Genomic DNA, 21,144 nt, shown 5'->3' on the forward strand with positions numbered 1-21,144 from the left:
TCTCTATCTCTCTCTCCCTCTCTCTAACTCTCTCTCTCCCTCCCTCTCACTCTTTCTCTCTCTCTCTCTCTCCTGTCTGTGTGTTCAGGACGCTGGGTTATTGCTGTGGTCTGTAATCATTTCTGTGCTATACTGACCGCGTGCTCTGAGAGACAAAGAAAATTGATTTTTAATGAAAAATGTCACAAAATGTCTGACAGCTTTATTTAAGCCCTGTACTGATGGATGCGAGGGAATATAATTAGTTTTGATTTTTATTGTATCGGGTTGCAATTTTATCCCAAGAGATATGTGAATAAAACAAATATTCCATAAAATGACACACGCTCTCTCTGTCTGTCTGTCTGTCTCTCTCCCTCTCTCTCTCTCTCACTCGCTCTCTCTCTCTCTCTCTCTGTATTCATTTCCGGTTGAACTCTCAGCTCTTCTGCATATTATCGTTTTCACACTGTATTCATGAGGTTTCACACTGTATTCATGAGGTTTCACACTGTATTCATGAGGGTTTCACAAATCATTCTTTATACATGTAAAGCACAGTGATGACGAGTTTACACAGACACAAACATCAACAGAATAAATGCAATATACAACAATAACACCACCAACAACAACAATAATAATAATAATAATAATAATAATAATAATTAAAAACAGTTACAGGTCCCTAAAGGTCCCTAAATTCGAAATGGGTCTTTTCTCCAACACAACCAGACACACAAAGACCCTTTTTTGTTAATCCTCAGAGAACAGATACCTTGAAAGAGACAGTCGTCACATTCCCATCTCTCTCTCTCTCTCTCTCTCACTCTCTCTCTCTCTCTCTCTCTCTCTCTCACTCACACACACACTAGTGTTGCACGATATACCGGTACCAAAGGTCTACCGCGGTGCCAAAACGTGACGGTGCCAACTTTACTATAAGCTCTATACAACGGTACTACCGTGGAATACGGTACTACCGTTGAACACGTCAGGGGGACAATGTTACCTCTGTTCCCAAATTCACTGGTTTCTGCTAATGAGCAGACTGGCTCGCGACACCGTTGTGCAGCTCCCAATTTGTTGATTCGCGCACACATCTCCGCAGTCACTGGCTCGCGACACCGTTGTGGCAGCTCCCAATGTGTTGGCTCGCGCATGCATCTCCGCAGTCACAATATATATTGACGTTATCTATGTATGTCTGGGCACGAGCCAGTCTGGTTCTCAGTAGGCTATCGTAATGTCAGAAGCGTTCCCTAGCTCTGAGTCTGCACCATCAAATGTAACATTATTGAAGAAACATAACTCTAAAAGTTTAATATGGAACTACAGTATTTGGGTTTTAAACCAGATAAACAAGGAAACGCTATAGATGATGGCCGTCCGTTGTGCAGGCGATGCGGCAATGCCGTATAGGCAAAAGAAGTCAACACATCAAACTTAATAAAGCATCTACAATCTCGTCATCCAGACCTTGCACTGGAATACAGACGAGCCAATGAAGTTAGTATGACTTTAGCAGTGTTCTTGCCATTAGCTAATATTACAATTTATTTATTTATTCTCACCAAATCAATGTCTAATCATCCTTATAAAAAGTCACAACATTGGCCACATATCCAAGATGTAGTATGATTTTTTTCAGAATGTTATCTAAAAAATTGAATTTTTTAAAATATGTTTAATTCTGTCCTCTGAAACCAACACTTCATAGAGAGAAAACTACGTTACCCACAATCCAACGCAAGCTCCACGAATCGGAGACATCGCTGTTGGCAACCCTACCCAACCCCCGCCGAGGATTACAATGACTAAATCGATTGATTGGCAACTGACTGAGTACACAGCTGCTGAAGTTAATGTTCAATTATGAAAAAAAAAGCTAACAAAACCTGTAACCCACATTTTTCAATCAATTAACACTAAAGTTGCTACACTGGATCTTCAAACTGTCATTCACAAACTCATTGACCAGATTATTGAATTATCAAAATTGAGTTTACAATGCATCAAAATGTTTTACTTATTATTATTATTCTCCATCTTCCACTGAAGTCTAACTTCCTGTGGTCAAAAAATCACCAAAATTTGCACATAGCTCCAGTACTATACCCAAAGTCCTCAACCTGCATTGTAGGTCAATAAAGCTGAAGGTGGCGCTACAGCAACAGTCTAAAGTTTAAAACTTTAAAAAATCAAAACAAATCAGCCATAGGTGCCATCACTGTAAAACCACCACGTGAATGTAGTCCCAAGTGAGACAAAACTTTCATACACTCTGAGCTTGCAGGAATTTTGATTATTATTATTATTCTCCATCTTCCACTGAAGTCTAACTTCCCGTGGACACAAAATCACCAAAATTTGCACATAGCTCCAGTACTATACCCAAAGTCCTCAACCTGCATTGTAGGTCAATAAACCTGAAGGTGGCGCTACAGCAACAGTCTAAAGTTTAAAACTTTAAAAAATCAAAACAAATCAGCTATAGGTGCCATCACTGTAAAACCACCACGTGAATGTAGTCCCAAGTGAGACAAAACTTTCATACGCTTTGACCTTGCAGGAATTTTGAAGTCCATCACTCTGATTTCTTCATAAACTGTAAAACCTATCAAACCTATCAACTCCCACATTTTTAGTTCAATTGACACCAAAATTGATCTACTGTATCTTCAGACTGTCCTTACCAAACGATCCTCACAGATTTTTGAAATATGAAAAATTGAGCCCACAGCACATCAAAACGTTTTACTGTTAACAGTTCTGTATACAGTTCCTATTAATTCTCACCAAATCAATGTCTAATCATCCTCATAAAAAGTCACAACATTGGCCACATATCCAAGATGTAGTATGATTTTTTTCAGAATTTTTATCTCAAAAATTGAATTTTTTAAAATATGTTTAATTCTGTCCTCTGAATCCAACACTTCATACAGAGAAAACTACGTTACCCACAATCCAACGCAAGCTCCACGAATCAGAGACATCGCTGTTGGCAACCCTACCCAACCCCCGCCGAGGATTACAATGACTAAATCAATTGATTGGCAACTGACTGAGTACACAGCTGCTGAAGTTAATGTTCAATTATGAAGAAAAGCAAACAAAACCTGTAAAAATTAATAAACATATCTCATCCCACATTTTTCAATCAATTAACACCACACTTGCTACACTGGATCTTCAGACTGTAATTCACAAACTCATTGACCAGATTGTTGAATTATCAAAATCGAGCTTACAACGCATCAAAATGTTTTACAAATGTTTTACGATACGAATGTACAAAATGAACATTGGAATGTCAACTTTCTTGTTGTCCTATTCTCTCGCTTATTGCTCCTAAACTTGTCGGAAATTGCCTGGCCCCGCCTCATCGCTGCGTAGCAGCTTTAATTTGGTATGTTTTTTTCTAATTCGTAGGGCCTGGCGAGACTAGGCTGCTCGATTTGGCAATTGCGTGCCAGGATCCCAGCGGTCTCTAAACCAGTAACCAAGCACTGGACAGTGAATAGACCTGGTGTCTATCTGGTCTCTCCTCTGACGGTTACTGATTCTCTATCATGGAGAAAGATCACATGATCAGGATGGCGAAGCCAGGTTAGGGATATGTGCTATTTAAGTGCAAAAATGTGTTTTTTATATAAAAGGTGTGTGTGTGTGTGTGTGGGGGGGTTGATCGAAAACTGTCTTCACTTCAGTGAGTAATGAAAATATATTATCTGTAGATAGTAGGAGCAGACTGAGTGAAAAGAAGCGAATGGAGAAATGTATGGTCCCTGTCAGGGTGTTGGTCAGCTCCTGCCTGGACCAGAGCTAGCAAGTAGCCTAGCATTTATTAGCGTGTCGTTCATCCTATCAGATTGGGGTCAATTGACTTCTTTATCTCTAAAACTCACCGAACTGACCTAATTTCCCCCCACTGTCTTAACTGTGGTAGTTTGTTCCAGGATGCAGGGGGGCTGATGTGGAATGCTAACTTCTAGCTAATAGGAAGCTTTCTTGGTTTTAGGAACCTCTTTTCTTTCTCCACTTGTTATGACTAGGGGCTTAAGGGTCATGGATTGTGTTCTCTCTGAGCTTCGCATGGGTAAAAGGAATGCCTGTAAGTAGGTTGCTAATCATCTCTGGTGGAATTAGCGCTGTGCTACTCCACTTAACCTTGTGAAGTAAAGTTATGTCACCTGGCACTCCACCACACAATCCCTCCTCACAAATGAGTGCATTAAATAGGTCAGACACGAAACTTGGCTAGTGTGACTTAACAGCATAAGTGCATCCCAAGCCTATGGTGTGTTAGCATGTACTCCATAGAGAAATACAACAGAACAATTGAACAGAATTGAAGTTGCAGTGATGCAGTTATAAATAAGAGTAAAGTGCTTCAATACAGGCCATAACTGTGATACTTTTTTTTCTCACAAAAATATGTCAAATCCCATCAATATTTACAAAAGCGAGCGCCATTTGGAATTTTAAACTTTTTGTAAACTGTTCTAATATCAACATGACATGAATAACAGGCTCTTTCAAATGCTCCTAAATTATATTTCTGCAGATTACTGAAAATAGTACACCTGTGTTTAGCAATATACAAGCAAATGGAGGGCAATGCACAAACTATTATGACTCTACAATAGAACTAAACTATTATGACTCTACAATAGAACTAAACTATTAGGACTCTACAATAGAACTAAACTATTAGGACTCTACAATAGAACTAAACTATTAGGACTCTACAATATAACTAAACTATTAGGACTCTACAATAGAACTAAACTATTACAACTCTACAATAGAACTAAACTATTAGGACTCTACAATAGAACTAAACTATTACGACTCTACAATAGAAATTAACTATTACGACTCTACAATAGAACTAAACTATTATGACTCTACAATAGAACTAAACTATTATGACTCTACAATAAAACTAAACTATTACGACTCTACAATAGAAATAAACTATTACGACTCTACAATAGAAATAAACTATTACGACTCTACAATAGAACTAAACTATTACGACTCTACAATAGAAATAAACTATTACGACTCTACAATAGAAATAAACTATTACGACTCTACAATAGAAATAAACTATTACGACTCTACAATAGAACTAAACTATTACGACTCTACAATAGAAATAAACTATTACGACTCTACAATAGAAATAAACTATTACGACTCTACAATAGCTGCAACGACAAAGGAATGCCAGGAATATCATCAATAGTAACGTTGGTATAGCAACAGCATTGCCACACATTTCGGGACACATTTGGCAGCTGGACACTTTTTGGCATGATAGCTGCACTCTCCAGATTACCATGCTTAGCCAAAGTTCTGGAGACCTTGGTAAATAACCAATTGAAATATATTCTTTCAAGTCACTCAGTTTTAAGTACTCACTAATCTGGATTCAGAGCTAATAACAGCACTTCTGCTGTTATTCTTGTTACTAATGACATAATCTCGGCATTAGACAACAAGAAACATTGTGCCGCCCTCTTTGTAGATCTTTCAAAAGCATTTGATACAGTTGACCACTACCTGCTTTTAAATAGACTATCTAGTATTGGTTTGGATAGAGGTGCTTGTGATTGGTCTCAGGACTATCTGTTGTCTAGGTGTCAGTGTGTGAAATTGGGTAACACTCGATCTGATTTCTTGTCTCTAGCTAAAGGTGTGCCCCAAGGCTCAGTGTTGGGTCCTGTCCTTTTCACCATCTATATTAATGATAATATCTCTACACTAGCTGGCTGTCATGCTCATCTATATGCTGATGATACAGTTGTCTATTGTATTGCGGATACTGTTCAGGAAGCCATTGAGAACCTGCAGCTTTCTTTTTATGTGCTGCGAGAAGCTCTCACCAATCTGAAACTAGTCCTTTATCCTAGAAAATTCTAAGTTTATCTTGTTTTCTAGAGCCAGGATTACTGATTATGATAGGCTTCATTTACTAACGGCTAATGGCTGGACGATAAACTCTCATTCAAGTTTCATGTAGACTGTCTAGCCTCTAAGCTGCGTCAGAAAATTGGATTCCTGTACAGAAACCGTTCAAGCTTTCCTATGTTCAGCAGGAAGAGAATTATTCAAGCTGTCTTCTTATCAGTATTAGATTATGGTGACACAATCTATAGACATGGTTCTTTGACTACCCTGAAACCCCTAGACTCTGTCTACCATTCCGCCCCAAGATTTATTATGAGTGATAGATATGACACCCACCACTGTATTCTTTTTGATAAGGCTGATCTCCTCTCTCTGAAAGGTGTAACTATCACTGGTATTTGTTTATTTTCAAAGCCATTATTGGTAAACTTCCACCATACATCTCATCTCTGTTGGACTGGAATCGAACGATTGGCTTGTTTTCAGGGTTCCTCGTGTGCATTCTGAACTCAGTAGATCTTCTTTTAGTCAATTTTTAGTCCAGTACTCTACAACAGACTCTAAAGCTTGAGGTACTTCCTTCAGTCGTAGAGTTTAAATCCTTGGCTCTTGGCATTTGTACTTCGACCTGTAATTGTTTTCAATTATTATTATTATTGTATATTTTATTTATTCTGTTGTTATTTGTGTATCTGTGTGAACTCGTCAACACTGTAAATGAGGGAAACCTCAGTGCTATAAATAAAGGTTTGAAATTAAATACATGCCAGGTGGTACAGTAGCCTACAAATGTAAAATTCCTCCAAACCCTTACAGGCAACCCAGAGAACCATATGCAGAAAGCCCCCAGCACTGGTCAATGTGAATGTGATAGCAGAGACTGACAGAGCATATGGTGGAAATGCTGGTACTGATACCCATATGGTAGATGGTACTGTGTACCCACTGTCTTATTCTTAGTTCATGAACATTGTGATTCAAAATGACAATCTCTTGTTTTGGGATTATGCACATATGAACATTTGTGGTAAATGTGGTGGAGGTGGATAGATGAGGAATATTTTGATTGATATTACATTTTTTCCTATGTAACCGAGATGAATTGATTGAGCTCACTCATCAGCATAAATACCACCCACACCATCAAATTGCTAGGTTTTCGGTGGCATAGCTGGCTAAAGCAGTGTTTACCGGAGGTGGTCATGTAAATCAGAGGACCCAGGATTGAACCCAGTGAGGCTGGATCATCTGAATATACCAATCACAAACACATTAGGGTACATTACAAAAACCTTGTCTCATTTTATTTTACAGCCTAGTTCAACATACCAGAAATCCAAATGTGTCAATGGATACCTACAACAATGAACCCAAGGAGAGGACCAGATATAGGTGGTCAAGTAAATCAGTGTGTAGGTCAGGAGACCAGCGTAGGTCTCCCTGCAAGTCAGGAGACCAGTGTAGGTCTCCCTGCAGTGGGAGACCATCCACTGTCTCACTTTGGAGCTGAGTGCACCTTCCCAAGAGAGAAGGAACCCTTACTGTGGTGCTAAACCAAAAAACATATACTTGAAAAACGCAGTCCAAAGGCTGACTAGGCAGAAATGTTAGTAGACTGTTTGGATGGCCAAAATAAACTGGGGAAATTGAGGCACTGTCCCTGTTACGCTTTTTGAGTCTACCTATATATCTTACGATGTGTATTTTTCCCCCCAAATACACTCTTGATGCCTCACTCTGTTCTGAGACTCTAACTAAATGAGAATTTCCACCCAGCTGCCGCTGACATCATCAAGAAGTGTGATGTCAACGGTGCATCACACTGATGGTGTGATGTATGCAAACACTCATGCAGGTGTCATGACACTTCTAAACGGGATACAAGTTGCTTTTGTAATTAAATCGAACAGTTATAGTCATTCTACAGATACATTTTCTCTGTAGAATGACTATAACCTTTCGAGACAGTCGAGGATTGTGACTGCTGGTGGCACTTGTCTCACTGTGACTGGGATGGAGAGTCGGCTCACTTACTCTAGACAAATTCACTTATTAGTCACTTTGGATAAAAGCTTCTTCTGAATGAATAAAATGTGAATGTAAATGTAATTACTTTATGCATAGGCTATTCAGGCTACTACTGTTAACCTGCTAATTCTGGGGATATTGTACACATAGCAACCACATTTTCACAAACTGAAGATGTGCGTTCTTTCCACTTGAGCGTATCCATAGATCTATAGACCATCGTCATTTCTCTTGAGCTTATCCATAGATCTATAGATCTATCGGCATTTGTCTTAACACTCAAAAACCAGAGTGTGGAAGTCATCTATGTAGGCCTAAGGAAAATCCCCCTCCAAGCATGTTTCAACTTCTCAATTATAATTATTTCTTTATTATCCTGGATTTAGCATTTTAAGAACCTGTTAAAAGTCAATTAACTATAACTAGTAACTGCCATTTTGTCCGCTTTTATAAAAATGTGACTTAGAGGCTTTAATGTTGTTTAATAAAAATACGGTAACTTATATTAAGAATATAAACAGAAAATGACAAGGGTGAGGAAGAGTTACAGGCTACAAGCTGATTGAAAGCATGCAATATACCTGAGAGAATCTCTCTATTGGTAGTATTCTCTTCTTCCTTAAACCTCCCAGTCAACCAGGGGTTGCTAATATACACATAGCCAAAGATTACATGTCTTAAAGAACAGCTCTTATTATTAACATGGGTTTACCTCTTGCATAAAACATTAATAGTATGGCTGGTCCTCAAAGCAGATTTTTGGTACAGTATAAAACCAGGAAATTGTCTGTCCTCTGAATGGAGCATTCATATGTATGTGGGTATGGATTGATAAACTGTACCCTTGCATGCACGTTAAATGCAAGATCATGTGTTATGTACATGCTATAGCTATAATAAATCATCCTGGGGGTGAGATATATTGTCATTTGCAGTTGCATGTATGGTTGTGTTATATACACTAGATATTCTGATCAGGGCTTAAAAACGAAATTATTTTTCAATCGGTTCGCTCCGAGCAGAACCAGCATATTTAACGTTTCCGTTCTCGTGTTCCGCCACCAACATAGCGTTCCTGAACCGGTTACGAAAAATAACGTTCCGTTCACCGTTACGGGGGTGTTAGCCTATTAAGACTCTATAGGCCTACAGTATTTCTTGTAAGGTATAACCTAATCAACAAGTTTAGGGTTGTGGTGGCCTTATTGCCAACAATATTAGCCTTGGTGATGTGTGCTGTAGTGTAGCCTTGTTGATTATTTTACAAGAAATACGTAACATTAGTCCTATTCCCGTATGCCCTTAATCCACACCGTAAACTATGCGCAGGTTTATCATAAGTCATCATCATAGCTCATCATCCTTTTAAAAATATTTTCTTGTACTGTTGCTGCAAGCTATTTTATTCTGCGCCTGTAGGCCTATTGTTTGTTTTTATTTCGTTTTATAATGTTTTATGTTATTTAAATAATTAGTCACCTCATTCATTCATCTGCGCAATCCCTATTGTTTATGCTGCGTTCCTTTTGTATGGGAGCTCCAGATTTGGCGCCTATACGCGTAATACGTAGCCTATCGTCTGGCATCCGCGGTCCTTAATATTATAGTAATTTAACTTATGCTATTCAATGATCAGGGTTGCACGGCACATTGTCACTAAAGTGTGCTCATATTAATTAATGTAGCCTAATCATTTGATTTGTGAAAGTCAAGACGTGACGGAAATCTGTGCAACAATAGGCTATATAGGGTTAGATTCTATATAGCCTCTAGAATCTATAGACTAGATTCTAGAGGCGCGCTCGCTTTCACAGCCTAATTGCCGAGTTGAACTCTGAAGGAGGCAGACCATTAAATTAGCAAAACAGGTTTATGCATACTAGTATACATCCAAGCAACTGTCACAAAGTACTCCGTGTTTTAAATAGCCAAACCATACTTGGAGCGAGATGCGCAACGAGTGAAAATTGGCTTCCGCTGAATGTTGGTTATAAAGATAGAGGAACTTTATTGCCAGGGGCGGTTCCGGGGGGGGGGCAGCCTAACAATGAGCTTGGACCCCCCTTTGGCCCCCTCTCCGACCGAAGATTCTATATATTCATAAGAACTATAGATTTTTTGATTTGTTTGTTTTTTTGCGATGATGGCTTTGACGCGAAAGCGGATCGCTCAACAATCTAGATCTGGATCTATAAACGAGGGCTCAACACTCTAGTTGGACCCATTAGAGCGTTACACTGACAAACACGTTCGTGCCAAATGATTCGTGCTGGCAGCTGACACGCGAAGAAACGGGAGGCAAAGAAGCAATTATCACGAAGAATCAAAGGTGAGCAAAACTATTTAATTTGTTTTATTGTTACAATGTACGGTTTATGATATTGTTGACTAACATAAGTAATAATTTACCAACCTTTTAACGTTAGTCTGAATTGACGGCATGCTAGTTAGCTATTGTAGCTTGCTATACATTACTAGCTAATGTTAGCTAAGTTAGTTTCCATCAGTTTTGCTAGCCCATAGCAAAAAATCTGTTGCTCATCTGTTGTTCATTCTGATCTCTTGAGACTAACTGGAGCTTCTCATTTTTGAGTCTTTCTGTGATCATTTGTGTCTGAGCTACTTCTCCGAAGGGTCCCTTCCCTACTAACACACGCAGGTTGCGCAAACGTTCTACATACGGCCGCTATAGGTGACGATTCATCTGCGCCACGTGCGGAAATTACGCGGCCATTTACCGAAACTGGCGCTCTCCATCCGCAGACCCCAGGCAATGAGTCTGTCACGTTCAACCTCCTTTAACCGCAAGAACGTGACAGACTTCTACAATAACCTGGCCTCTGTGTACTCTCGTTACCTGCTGGAAGCCCACCAAGTGTGGAATATGGACGAGACTGGTACCACCACAGTCCAGGTGACAAAAAGGCCTAGAACTATATACAATATAATGAACTATATACAATGAACTATATACATGAATTATATACAATGAACTATATACATGAACTATATACAATATATGAACTATAAACAATATATACATGAATTATATACAATATATACATGAACTATATACACAACATGAACTACAGTATTTCATATAAATAAATAAATAAATCTACAATAAATAACTTAACTATATACATATTTACAGGTGCCTGACAAAATCATCGCCGCCAAGGGGAAAAAGCAGGTGGGAGCGATGACCTCTGCAGAGAGGGGGACGCTGGTTACCCTGGCCATGGCTGTCAATGCCCAGGGCAACAGCACTCCCCCACAGTTTGTGTTCCCCCGGAAGAAGTTCCAGGACCACTTCATCCGCGACGGTCCCACCGGCTGCGTGGGGACAGCCAGTGGCTCGGGGTGGATGCAGGAGCAGGACTTCCTGGTCTTCCTCCGCCACTTTGTCCATCATTCCAGGGCTTCGCCAGAGTTCCCCCAGCTCCTGCTCCTGGACAACCATGCGTCCCACCTTTCAATCGAGGCAATTGATTACTGCCGAGCCAATGGGGTGATCCTCCTCTCCTTCCCACCCCATTGCTCCCACAAGCTGCAGCCCCTGGACCGCAGTGTCTATGGTCCGTTGAAACACTACGTTAATACGACCATAGACTGGTGGATGAAGGCCCACCCAGGGAAGACGGTGTGCATTTATGACATCCCTGGTAAGATAACATTCCAGGCAAGATTAAGATAAGATTGTGGTCTTGCTAGAGCAGCATAGTTTACTGTATACTGTAGTAGCCTACCAAATCTATACAAGATATAGGCCTACATGCTAACAGTTAAGGAAAAAATTAGTGTCCAGTGTTCAATGGTCAATGTCATTCCTTGTTATGCAGGTATTGTTGCCGCGGCCTTACCTCTGGCTGCAACAAATTTAAATATCATCGCTGGGTTCAAGTGCACAGGGATATGGCCCTTTAATCCAGCCATCTTCACAGAGGCAGATTTCTCCCCGTCATTTGTGACAGACCGCCCTGCACCTCCTGTCACCGAGCCAGCTGCCTCTTCCCCAGCATGGGCCTCACCTGCCAGAGAGCCAGCATCATGTGTGTTATCAATTTATCCTTTTGACAAGTCTACTCCTTGTCCTTGTGTAAGCTATGTGGTACATGAAATGTCCACAAGTGGATGATAAAAGTATCATGTATCTATCTATCTAGCTGCAGCGTGGGCCTCACCTCCTGCCCGTGAGCCAGCAGCTGCAGCGTGGGCCTCACCTCCTGCCCGTGAGCCAGCAGCTGCAGCGTGGGCCTCACCTCCTGCCCGTGAGTCAGCAGCTGCAGCGTGGGTCCCCCCTCCTACCAGAGAGAGAGCAGCTGCAGTGAGGGTCCCCCTTCCTGCCAGAGAGGAATTTTGCAGCTGGTATCCTGGCACCAGCAGAGGTGTGACAAGCAGAAATGCTTTGCAGGAAATTACATCAACCTGTCTAAACTAATGTGTTATCAACTTATCAAGTCTAATAATTATGTCCTTGTGTGAGCTACATGGTCCATGAAATTTCCTCTAGGGAATGATAAAAGTATCATGTGTCTATCTATCCATCTATCTAGCAGCAGCGTGGGCCTCACCTCCTGCCCGTGAGCCAGCAGCTGCAGCGTGGGCCTCACCTCCTGCCCGTGAGCCAGCAGCTGCAGCGTGGGCCTCACCTCCTGCAAGAGAGACAGCATCATGTATGTTATCATTTTCTAATGTCTAATAACTGTCCTTGTGTGAGCTACATGTTGCATGAAATTTCCCCTAGGAGATGATTAAAGTATTATCTATCTATCTATCCATCTGTCTAGCAGCAGCGTGGGTCTCACCTCCTCGCCAAGAGCCAGTGGTAGTCCACCAGGTGGAGCAGTTGGAGGTGTGGGGCCCTGTCTGTCCTGGGCAGCAGGAGCACACCATCCCGAGTCCTTCAGCATATGAAGAGTGTGGTCAGCCAGGTGACCTCCTCTCCAACGCCGGGTCACCTCCAGGTCGCCTCCTCCCCAACAAGCTCTTCAGCCCTGTGGCAGTAAGGCCTTTCCCGAAGGCTGAGCCCAGAAAAGCCCAGGCCAAAGGGAGGAAGCGGAGGACAACTGCCATATTAACTCCATGCTAGTCTCGCCTCCCAAACGTCAGTGACGTTAGCCTAGCTAGCTAACGTTAGCTCTCTAACCCCATGCACCATCCAGTCAAAATACAACATTTAATGCAACATATTGAACACGATGTTATATTATTTACCATGGGATTTCACAGGATGCTGCTTGTTAACCGAGTTATGTTAGGCCGACACAGTTCACTTGCTTATTCGACAAGCGGGCCACGCAGGGTGGGGGGGGGGGCTTACCAGAAGTCGACTCGTCTCGGTGAGCTGTTGCTTTGGTCTGTACCATAGATAACCATGACGACATTATGAAATGTCCTGTCATTATGAAAAGAGTCAACATGAAATAAATAAGCAGTCATTATGAAAAGAGTCAACATGAAATAAATAAATGTGACATTATGAAATAAAGTGTCCTTCGGAAAAGTACCATTATGAAATAAATAAAAAGTGCAATTTGAAAATAAAATGTGAAATATGAAATAAAACATACATTATGAAATAATATTTCATATTATTTGTTTGTATTTTATTTAATTATTTAGCGATTTCACAATTTACCTATTTATTTATTTATATTCCTGTATTTATACATATGATTATTTATATAATGAAGGGATATTTATTAATTAATTATTGGCACATTTGGTATTCCATCCCTACTAACACACGCAGGTTGCGCAAACGTTCGACATACGGCCGCTATAGGTGACGATTCGTCTGCGCCGCGTGCGGAAATTACGCGGCCATTTACGGAAACGCGAGATCTGCCGTTTAGTAGCCGCTACGTAAGAACGACACGTCATTCCGAAGTTGCGGCCGCGTGCAAAGAACGCACGTGATCACGTGGGCAGGAACCTCCGTTATAAACTCACTTGGCTGACACTAGATTAACAGGTATTTATATGACTTGGTCTGCACGTCTTTTTCGCACGGTGCAAATACGGTGCGGCCGCGTGCAAAAAACGTGGGCAGGAACTTCCGTAATAAACTCACTTGGCTGACACTAGATTTACAGGTATTTATATGACTTGGTCTGCACGTCTTTTTCGCACGGTGCAAATATGGTCACTTACTGACCACTGGCTATATTTAGCATTTGCAGTACCACTGGCTATATTTAGCATTTACCAGTACAAAAACGAATTAATGCTATATGGGGATATAGCAGCAAGCATTATGATACAAACCAATATAAGACTGAACACCATTAACAGTTTAGAACATTTTATTACACAAAGTACATTACAAATTAAAAGTATACATATTTACAAGGATGAGGTTTACGGTCTGTCACATTACGCATAGCCAGAAAAGCAAAAAAAAGCATGTACAAGCTCTGGCTAGCAACCCATTATCTGACAATTGCAAAAGTTCTAAAAACAAAAATGAAACAGTGCGCATTCTGTGGCAGGCAGACCGGGAACAGACCGTTGTATCCCACAAAAAAAAGGTTAAAATTTACAAAAACTATTTACAAAAAAGGCATCCATCCTGGCAGGCTGGAAAGGCAGGTTTAGGGAGACGGGCTGGGGGTCACCCACATCTGAATCGAGGGTCTGGGCAGAAGAGGTCATCCTCATCTGAATACTCCACTGTGGTCAGGGCTGGAGCTGCGGTCAGGGGCTGGGCTGGGGAGGTCAGCTGGGCTGGAGCAGATGCCTAAGGACATAATGAAATGGCTGTAAAAGCAAGTCGCATACGTTCATTGGAAGCGTGCCATGTCACTGGATACGAGAAAATTAACTGCCTGACATCACATACCTTTTTGCATCGAGCAGGGGCATGTTTCAGCATCTCCTGCAGCTGGGCAGACACCTCCGTCACAGTGGTGCTTGGCTTACAGGCCATAACTGCACCTTTTAACCAAAAAGGGAATGGTTTCAATGCACATGGCATGAAGCAAAGACAATGTATTATTTTGCGAAAATATGAACAATCCCTTACGTAATATGACATTGTAGATTGTCATATTCTTCAGAGGCTTCTTCCCCCTCTTCCCATGGACGCTGTAGACACACCACACTCTGTGTATGGCAATGACTGACAGCACCCGCCGGACCACATCTGGCAGATCTTTGCCGCCAATGGAACTCAGATATCGTGTCTGCAAAACATAAAGACAATCATTTACTTTTACATTTCCTTAACACTTCTCTGCAAAAATAAGGAACAAAGTTCTGCCTTGAAGTTACTCACCATCTTCCTTTGATGATCCTTGTCCTTCAGCTGCTCCTCCAAGACCAGCAGCTCCTCCTCCGTTTTAGCAGGGTGCAGGTCATCCAGTACTGCTCCCCGATAGCTGTCTGCAGACTCGCCGGACAGTCTCTGCTCCAGTCTCTGCTCCAGCCTCATCATTGTCTGTGCCATCTCCCTCAGACTCTGCATGACGCTGGAGAACTGCTGACACATCATCCTCTGGAAGTCTGGATATTAAACACAGATGTGGCTATAAGTAATTGTACGGTCCCATAATGGATATTCAGCTCAAAGTATATCCCTACATGCAGCATGAAGTAGTTCACAAAATTCAGCATACCAGCATCTGCAGAGCTTGATGGCAACCCTGCTGGAGCTGTTGGTCTCACAGGCGATGGCATCAGAGAACTACCTGAAAACCAGAGGATAAAGGGATGAGCAGGAAACTATGGTGCTGGCGGCGTAGTGATTCTGGCATAAGGGGAAGAATCAACTCGACATGAGACATGTCAGACCCTGACCTGGTCTGGCCGGGGTGCTAATCGCTGATGCATGCTGCTCGTGCCTGGACGTCTGAAGGGCTGAAGGGCCTGGGCTCACAGCGCCTTGGCTCAAAGGACCCGGGCGATGAACATCTACTGCCGAGATGTGAGATGAGCGAATTAGTGAACTGAGTACATGAGTCTTCAGACAGTCCTGAGTTAACTGTAAGTGTGCAAATATGCATAGACATTTCACCAACACAAACATGCATGGATACCTGCATTGATAACTGGCAGAGCAGGCCTTCCGGCTCTGGCACCTGGCATAGCTGGTCTGGTCTGAGTTCTGCCGACCGGCTGCCTGGGCACTGGAACATATAGTAGAGGTAAATTAGCTCAGATTAGTCAACTCAAGTAGTACTCTTTTGGGACTGTTGAATGCACTTTATTATATTACCTTCGTCACTGGAGTCATAGCGTGTGTTGCGCTGTCTCTTCCTTGTGTCTTGGGAGTTAATCCATTGATGACTGCTGCTCAAACACCTTCGCCAAGGCACTGGCTACTTCATAATGCTCTGTGTGTTCCTCAGCAGAGAGAGGTTGTCATGGCTCCTCTTGATGTGCTTGTGGAGGTAGATCTGGGAGGTATAGGAGAATGGGCACTCAGAGCAGGAGAACAACCAAGTCTTGCACAGCAATGAGAGAGACCATTAAAAAGGATTATCTCACCTGTAGTACAAGTTCAAATATAGAGTGATTATACGTCATTGTAAATGAGAGCTTACTCTCAATTGATTCACGAGGTTAAATAAAGATTGAATGAATATGTAGCTAGTGGGGGGTTACAACCACACAACTGTGGAGAGAGAATGAGACACTTGGTTCCCTCCTCTACTGGTGTTCATGGCCATGGCCACACACCTGGAATACTCCAACCCTGATTTAAAGGCATAAAAGTGGGGAACACATTCTTGAGACGGTTCCTAAAACTGGAGGGAAAAAAAACGGGAAAATGATCTTACCTCTCCTCATCACTCACTTCTGCATGGGGCTGAGCTCTACCCTGTCAGCAGTGGCAATACATGGGATAGCGGCTCAGCACACAGGAGAACTGCACAGAGAGGAAGGAGGAGAGAGAAAACCAACAACAAAAAAGGCAAGAAGGGTTAATAACTGAGCGAATCTTGCAAGTTTGCACTACAGGGAAGCAATTGCTCAATTTCCCTGATATTGTGGCGTCACTGGCGTCAGTGATGCGTCTTATGAATCTCACATGTCTACCGCTAACATTAACTCAATATCAATATCCCCATTTGTTTATCCCGTCTATGGAAACGTATGTGCATTTGTACTTACGTGTGCCTGCCTATATTGATGATCAGGTGTTTCTCCACCTAAGGGCTGGCCAGACAGAACCATCAGAGACCATTGGGCTGAGCTGAGGAGAGAGCGACATGTTAGAGTGTATGTTTGCATATGTATATGGTGCTCTTCTGTTAATACTCATGAGGGCATTCAACTGAACAAGACTCACAGAGCCTGTGGTGCTGTCCCAGGACTGCCCCTGGCCACGCCTGTCCCCGTCTTAGCGCCTCTTCCTGCCCCGCTCACCTGCTTCTTGCTCAGTTCAAACAAGAACTGGGAGGTTGGCAACTGAGAGCATGGGAGGGGAGAGAGGGAGAGAGAGAGAGAAAGTGGGTGGGTGACCCTCTCGTTGGCTGACATGCACACTCCACAGGACCACGTGCCAAAAGCCAAGATGGCTGCTATAACAAATCCTGCTAGCTAGCCTAGCTCCGTCGTTGGGGCTTCTAGTTAACGTTAAAATCGGAAAAATGAATGCCTAAAAACAAACACATACTAACGGTGTCGTGGGTTAATGCGAAATCAATGAGTAAGCTAATTATCGCATTTTATTCCAAGCGATGAAACAGTACGAACGTGCAGGAGCTCGCGCGATAGCTAGACTTGAGAAGACTCCACCATGCCCGAAAAAGGCTAATCACGTTAGCTGGCTAGCTAGTTAGCCAACATTGGAAAGAGAGCATCTGCATATAGATAATCATTACAATAGGGTAGCTTGCACATAACGTTGGTGTTTTATCTGGGACGATACCAAAATACATAGCTAGCTATGTATACATTGAAATTGAGATACTTACATGATCTGTGTTGTCGCGGAGACAAAGCGTGTTGGTCTTTCTCCTTCTGTGGGGCGGAAGTTTACCGTTCTCGTTCTTCTTCTTCTTCGCTGGGTTTAGTGGCGGATGTGCATACAGCCACCTACTGGCACAGAGTGTGTAACTTGTTTGTCTAGTTCTTGTGTCACCTAAGAAAGTAGCCCAATGCCTTGCATTCTACGTTCAATGCTCAGCGTTCATTGCTCACATTTAGGTTGCAAAATTAGGACTTTATTCATAGGCATATTTTTTATCATTCTTTTTATTAGGCCTAGACTGCAAATCTTTAGTGTTAATATTAACTGTAAATTTGAAATTACACACAAAACAGACATGCGGGATTTCTCCTCATTATTACAATTCTGTAACTGTATGACTTCAAAATTTATTTTAAAACCTAAGTAATTTACAAATGTTCTGACCCACTGTGACACATTTCCAATAAAGTCAGATTGGGACTGTGATCTAACCACATTGTCACGTTATTTAATTACATCGTAGTTACGGATTTAAGCAGCAGTGGCGGCTACGTTCCCTTACAGTGTACTTGAGGACGGCTATTTTGGTTATTTTGCGACTGAAAAGGCAAGTGTCAGCTAGGTGTCAGCTAGGTCCGCTGCTGGTGACGTCGCAAAGTTACCACAATTACACCAATGTGTCCCGTCAGTTTTACGTACTGTGTTAGTAGGGATATACCAGGTGCTGTAAGCCTTTTACCGATGCTCACGGGAGAGAGCATAATATCAGAGCAAGTTAAATTGTCAGAACACAAAATCATTCAGTCTATAAGTAGCCTGTCACCCTCCTCATAAGTGGCTTACGGCCATACCCCGCTGGTGAACGCCCGCTCTCGTCCGATCTCGGAAGCTAAGCAGCGTCTGGCCTGGTTAGTACTTGGATGGGAGACCGCCTGGGAATACCAGGTGCTGTAAGCCTTTTACCGACGCTCACGGGAGAGAGCATAACATCAGACCAAGTTAAATTGTCAGAACACAAAATCATTCAGTCTATAAGTAGCCTGTCACCCTCCTCACAAGTGGCTTACGGCCATACCACGCTGGTGAACGCCCGCTCTCGTCCGATCTCGGAAGCTAAGCAGCGTCGGGCCTGGTTAGTACTTGGATGGGAGACCGCCTGGGAATACCAGGTGCTGTAAGCCTTTTACCATTGCCCGACGCTCACTGCAGAGAGCATAATATCGGAGCAAGTTAAATTGTCAGAACACAAAATCATTCAGTCTATAAGTAGCCTGTCACCCTCCTCACAAGTGGCTTACGGCCATACCACGCTGGTGAACGCCCGCTCTCGTCCGATCTCGGAAGCTAAGCAGCGTCGGGGCTGGTTAGTACTTGGATGGGAGACCGCCTGGGAATACCAGGTGCTGTAAGCCTTTTACCGACGCTCACGGGAGAGAGCATAACATCAGCGCAAGTTAAATTGTCAGAACACAAAATCATTCAGTCTATAAGTAGCCTGTCACCCTCCTCACAAGTGGCTTACGGCCATACCACGCTGGTGAACGCCCGCTCTCGTCCGATCTCGGAAGCTAAGCAGCGTCGGGCCTGGTTAGTACTTGGATGGGAAACCGCCTGGGAATACCAGGTGCTGTAAGCCTTTTACCGACGCTCACGGGAGAGGGCATAATATCAGCGCAAGTTAAATTGTCAGAACACAAAATCATTCAGTCTATAAGTAGCCTGTCACCCTCCTCACAAGTGGCTTACGGCCATACCACGCTGGTGAACGCCCGCTCTCGTCCGATCTCGGAAGCTAAGCAGCGTCGGGCCTGGTTAGTACTTGGATGGGAGACCGCCTGGGAATACCAGGTGCTGTAAGCCTTTTACCGACGCTCACGGGAGAGAGCATAACATCCCTACTAACACAATCAGGTTGCAGCAATGTTGCAGAAACGTGCAATTTAGACTTTTGTATGGTCCACTCAATGTCAAGTTAAACGTGCATGCAACGCAAACGCGGTATCTGCACACAAGTTGCTGCAACGTGCAGGTCCAACGTGTCTGCAACGTGCCTGCAATGTGTACACAACGTTGTGATTTCCGTGATGATTTCGATATATGTTGCTGCAACGTTGTATACACGTTTATATATTACTTTGTTACGTTGCTGCAACGTGGTCTACACTTCCGTTGGCTACATATATAATTTGCATTACAAAACAAATCCGCTCCTTGCACAAGCTCCACTACTTCCTGAAACTCTACAGGCATATTTCTTTACCGTCCTATACTATTGGATAGCAATTGCGATGAATCCGGTGTGCAGCACACCTGATCAATCACTTCCATCCACTAGTATAGGACAGGAAAGAAATACGCCTGTAGAGTGTCAGGAAGTAGTGGAGCTTGTGCAAAGAGCCTATTAATGTCATAGTCAATGCAGCAAGCAAAATTATGGTACAAAAGTTATGACAACACCATTCAGTCAAGAACAATTTATTTTATTAAAAAAGTACACAATGTCTGGCCTGCAACATGATAAACAAGTTTAAAAACAAAAAGGATTTAAAACAAAATAATACAAAAACAGTTATTTACAAAAAAAAGTTATTTTGCAGCTAGGAAGGGAAGTCTTCCTCATCAGAATGCTGGGGAGTGCTCAGATGGACTGTTCTTGGATGGGCTGTGCTCAGGCGGACTTCTGCAGATACCTAAAGACACAATGAAATGGCCGTAAATACACAACGCACATAAATGCACAAAAAAGTGGTACACAATCTTTGGAACCATGCAGTGTCACTGGGTAGGAGAAACCAAAAAAAAAGACATCACTTACCCTTCTGCATTTAGCAGGGGCATGTTTCAATGTCTCCTGCAGCTGGGCGGCCACCTCCGCCATCGTAGCCTTTGGCATGGAGACCATCACTGCACCTTTAAGTTATCAAGAAAGGTAATGGTGTCAATTCACATCGGTCATGGAACAAAGACGATGTATTAAAAAATATTCAAAATATGAACCATTTCTTACGTGTTAGAACATTGAAGAGTGTCATACTCTTCAGTGGCTTCTTCCCCTTCTTCCCGCGCACACTGTAGACGCTCCACACCGCATGTGTGGCTACAGATGACAGCACCCGCTGGACTGTGTCCGCCAAGTCTCTGCCACCAATGGCACCTAGGTATTGTGTCTGCAAAACAAAGACAGTCATTTACTGTACCCTTCCCTGCACTGCAAAAATAAGACAAAGTTCTGCCCTGCAGACACTCACCATCTTCCTCTGATGTTCCCGGTCCTTCAACCTGGCCTCACAGACCTG

The sequence above is a fragment of the Borostomias antarcticus genome (assembly GCF_949987555.1).
Source record: "Borostomias antarcticus genome assembly, chromosome: 4".
NCBI lineage: Eukaryota > Metazoa > Chordata > Actinopteri > Stomiiformes > Stomiidae > Borostomias > Borostomias antarcticus.